Below are 5,384 nucleotides of genomic sequence, written 5' to 3' on the forward strand. Positions count from 1 at the left end.
AGAAAAGAGAGTAAAACAATTTGGCCTAAAAGAAACGATAGTTCAAACAGTTTGGCTTAAAAAGAAATGATAGTTCAAACAGTTTGGCTTAAAGGAACGCATTAGTCACGAAACAGAAATTTCGGAAATCACTTTAAGTACTTTGTCAATACTCAACTTCATTTCTTCTTTTTAAAGCGAGCGATTTTAAATTTTAAAATTATTTTTGATTGAACGTAAGAATTGTTATTCTAATAATTCTATGTCTTCTGTGATGTATACATTATTGTTCTGGGGTTAATGATTAGTAAATAAACGGATATAAAGGCTATTTTTTCGTGCAAAGTCATTATTTCCTTCGAGGTAATGGTCAATAAATACATAGATGTAATGGCTCGATTTTTTCTTGCATGAAGGTCATTACTTGCGAGTAATGGTCAGTAAATACACGGAAGTAACGGCTAGCTTTTTCGTGCAAGGTCATTATTTGCTTTGAGACAATGGTCACTTCTCATCTAGAAGAAAATGTCATTTTGTTTTCTTTGCTTTAATGTAAAGGTCAGTCTTTGCTCTGGTCAGCTTCTGCTCTCAATCAATGGTCAGATTTTGGTTAGCGAAGAGTCCTTTTATGTTAGTTTTAGAACTTTAGAAGGTTATGCGACATTTTTTTTTCTTTGACGTGAATGTAAGTTTCGTATCACTATAGTTGTCAGATTTCACTGCCAATTATTCCATTTTTTTTTTCTTAAGAATCTTTAAAACCAGAACCAGTTTTGCTACCAGTACATATACAGAACGTCTTTAATTATAACACAGTCTTTTGGTGATTCTTCCGCTGTATCAGCTAAATGAAAATATACTGTTATAATCAGAGGCGTAGCGAGGGGGGGGGGGGGGGGGCGGGGGTGTGGACCGCACCAGGTGACACCATTTAGGGGGGTGACACCAAGGCAAAAAAATAGCAAAATATATAGAGAAAAATGATAATTCCACTTAATTTAGTGATTAATTCGAGTGTTAAATAGTGTTTTAAAGGTGCAAATCGGAAGTTTGAGCGGGGGGGGGGGGGGGGAGTGCAAATCGAAAGCTGAAAGGTTGTCCTTGGGAAGGGTTGCTACGCCTCTGGGGGGTGACACCATTAAGTGCCGCACCGGGTGACACCCGACCTCGCTACGCCACTGGTTATAATATAAAAGACTGTGTTCGTATTTTTAACATACTGAAAGAAAGAAAACGCGAAAAAAATGCTAAAATATGAAACCTTTAAAGTATTTGACTAAAAATACTTGTTTTTGAACAACACAATAAATACTAGTCCTTGAAACTGTATTGGTAGTAATTTGATACTGTAATTTTAATCAGAATTTGTTTGATCTTGAACTTGTGAAAATGTGAAAAAAAGAATAAATGATTTGCATTTTGATTAACTATCGATTGCATACTTTTAAAAAACGACTTAAATTTCAAGTTATAGGTATTTTACAACTACAATTCTTAAACCTTATCTTTTTTACATTTTTGACAAGGATTAAGCGAAATATGTAACAATTTAAACTTACTCTTGTATAAAATAGTTGATTCAATGACATTTAGGATCCAGTGACAGCTAGGACTTTTTTTTTTATCAGATCCAATGGCATTTAGAATCCAACGTTGTATAGCAATGACATTTGGAATCCAATGTTGTATAGCAATGACATTTAGAATCCAATGTTCTATAGCAATGACATTTAGAATCCAATGTTATATAGCAATGACATTTAGAATCCAATGTTGTATAACACACAAGGAGGCGTAGGACCTGATGTAAAGCATAAACTTATGTAGGATCGAATGACATGTAGGATCTAATAGCTGTTTGATCTAATATCCTATATTACCGTTGGAGTGTACGATTTAATAAGATGTCATCGATATTACCAGGGTGTCCATCAAATAATTTTACCTTGGACATCCGTTGTAAAACATGTCAAGCATTGAACTGATCAGAAGAGTTTCATCATATAATCCTACTTTAAAGACATCAGTTCTATTGTTTATTTAAGCCTGGGAACAAGGATTTGACGCCTTTTTGAACATTGAATATTGAAATAGTCGGAATCAATTAATGAAAACATTATGAATTAAATATTTACACCCTGTCTTTCTTAATTACAGTTATATTTTCTGGGTCCGATTTTGATCGATTTTCTTAATTTTTTTCTAAACAAAGAAGTTAAATCACTTAAGAAGCAATACTAATTTTAGAACCCTAACCTTATCAAGTAAAGCCAACAAATAACGCGTATTTAATTTCTTTTGAAATGTACTCTAAGCATTAATACAAGTTTTGTGAACATTATTAAATCTTCCTAAATCGTATCATTATTTCTTTTTGCTTGACAGAAATACGGTGTACTTTTACAGTGACGAGAAGTGATCACTTCACTGATTACAGAGGACGGAAGTTGCCCATGTCAAGATATTAGAACACAACACCTACAACACTAGCCGGTGGGCAGGCGCGTCTAAAAATAGATGGAACAATTTGTTTCCGACAAAAGATGGCGTCACTGAGCAAACGACCCGCGCCATTGTGGGGTACTCGGTCTGCACTTGAGCGGGATCTGTACTTCCGGTTCTGCGGCAGGTGGAAGTAATTGCTGCAAGATGATAGTGGTATTGACCGGGGTAGTTGGGGGGGGGTAGTTTAGTTCAACTTGCAGGCTCATGATTGCTACTCTATTTATTGAGGGGGTGGAGGTGTTCGTGTTGGAGTAATATAACGTGTTGTTTTATTCCCACAACTTGTTAGACTTGTGATCCCTCCACATGGCGGTGTCTAATCCTAGAGTGAACTACTTGGCCGGTACAGTCGGTGTTTTCCAAGGGTGGAGTTTTAAGTATGACCAAATGAAATAAGCGTGGCCTAGCGGTTGAGAGCTAAACTGCTAACCCGAGAGTCTCGAGTACGAATCTGGGTTCAAAGCAGTGAAACGTCCCTGTGTCCACCCACCTCTGTTGGGTACGTAACTTACATTAGGGAAACAAAGGCGGCGTAGTGCTGAGCACACTATCCTTTCATATACCGAGGTCAATGAATCAGATGAACTCTACTTCATCTGCCCCATGTGTCTTAAGCACAAACGAGATTGAGAAGAAGAAGAAGAAACCGAATACAACTGATTTAGGACTGGATCGTTGAAGTGCCCATCAGTTGTTTTTTTAAATTGTGTTTTAATCTTGCATTACATCACCAAGCTCTTATAGGTAGCACATAGTAATTTATCCCCACAGAAACGGTTGATTCCTACCAGTGGCGTAGCCAGGATCGTCACAAGGGGGGGGGGGGGGGGGGTTCCAATTTTTACCCGGGGACAAGCTTTCGGTTTGCACCCCTCCCTCAGACTTTTGATTTGCACCCCCTCCCACCTCAAACTTTCGATTTGCACCCCCCCCCCCTCAAACTTTCGATTTGCACCCCCCCTCATATTTTATATATATACCGAGGGTTCTATGGGGGGTTATGACCCCCCTAACCCCCCCCTGCCTACGCTACTGATTCCTACTTCATCTGATAAAACGATTGTCAGGTCTAATTATCGTATCCATTACTATAATTTTTGTTTTATACGCACAATTTTAGGCTTTAAATAAGCGCAAATTTTACGCTTTTGCGAACGATCAATATTTGTTTTTCAATGTTTAGAATGGTTGTGCTTCTCATTCTTGAAAAGAAAACCAAAACGCCAAACTTATTAATATTGAAGGATCTTAAGGCGTCTCTGTTAAATAGTTAACAACATAGATGTACATGTATACAGAGAGACAAAACAAGATGGAGAAATACAGATTGGAGGAACAGATTAAAGCTAATGGTAGACAACCGATGAGAGACAAAATTATTATGTACAGGGAGATAACCCCTCTTTTAACCTTTCAGACTCCACTAACATAAAGCGACCCTTTGATCTCCAACCTATATAGGACGTGTATCTAAACCATCTGGCTGTTATTTTCATGTATTAGTTGCAATGTGCCGCCATTTGGTCTAGGTACCTGTTAGCGGGTACCAAGGGTTGATGGTATCTAGAGATGAAAGACTAGAGATAGGTCATAGGTCTTAGACGCTACTGCACCTTACATCCAAGAGCCCTGACTATTTTATGGTTTGATCTCATAGGAATAATATGCTGTATCTTATTATCAATTTAGAAGCTCGATATATTCGGATTTTTAAAAATTGGATTATAATCATGTTCAAAATTTTAAAAGTATGTTTTACTATTTTTAAACACAAAATGGTCCAATTAAAATATATGGCAAAATTTCTTTTCAAAATTAAACAAATGAACGAAGACATGTATTAAGACGTGTATTAAGTAAACTGAAAACACACAGTGCTTGTTATAGATATTGCAATCAAATACTTACTGCAATATATGGAAAGTCCTGGCTCAAAAGATAAAAAGTTGACTTTTATCCAAGAATCAAGACGTATTAGATCAATTGACCAACAAATGCTACTATGATCCTTCTCTCGTGCTTGTGTACAGATTTTCGAAAACTTTTTAGTGTTAAATGTGCGGTATTGAAAACCACTACACTAAACATAAACTTCTTAGTGTTTAATATACCGCATACAACACCTCTACGCTAAACATAAACTTCTTAGTGTTTAATGTACCGTATACGACACCGTTTCTTTAAATATAAACTTTATTTTTAAAACATTATAATTTTTTTCCTCAAATGTTCGCACAATTAAAATAATGAACTACGTTAAGAAAAAAGCTTGAATATTAAAGACGAAACAGTTAAACTACACTATTAAAAGTTGTTAAGTCAAATTTAATACATTGCAGATGTTGCACCAAGAATTTTAAAATACGTTCTGAATGAAACATATTTCCGGGCGTCGTTTTTTAGAGATTCGCGCTCAATAATTCCTGCAAGGTTCCGTCTCGCGAGACCACGTGAGAACTTCATGAAACTCTGGCACCGTACAGTGCCGGCATCACGTGGGGGCGACGTGGGGCAGGGTGGAGGCAACGATAGCACATATTCGTGGCTGCATCTCTCTCACAGGACCTTATATATGAATATATATATATATATATATATATATATATATATATATATATATATATATATATATATATATATATATACATATATATATATATATATATATATATATATATATATATATATATATATATATATATATAGTGAATACTATAGGTTTTTGCACACCTTTTATGTGGCATTCCTTTTTCTCTGTTTATAGTACGAAAAGCTTTGATTTGCCAGTTAAAGGCAGTCTCCATACAGCACATTAAAACATTAATCTATCAGGTTTGGCGGATGTGCCTTTTAAGCGAGAGTATACAGGTGTTGTATACTTAGGAAGGTTTTTTTGCTTG

Source organism: Physella acuta, unplaced genomic scaffold, assembly GCF_028476545.2.
Source record: "Physella acuta isolate Inbredline_101_S28 unplaced genomic scaffold, ASM2847654v3 ptg001860l, whole genome shotgun sequence".
NCBI classification, from domain to species: Eukaryota; Metazoa; Mollusca; class Gastropoda; family Physidae; genus Physella; species Physella acuta.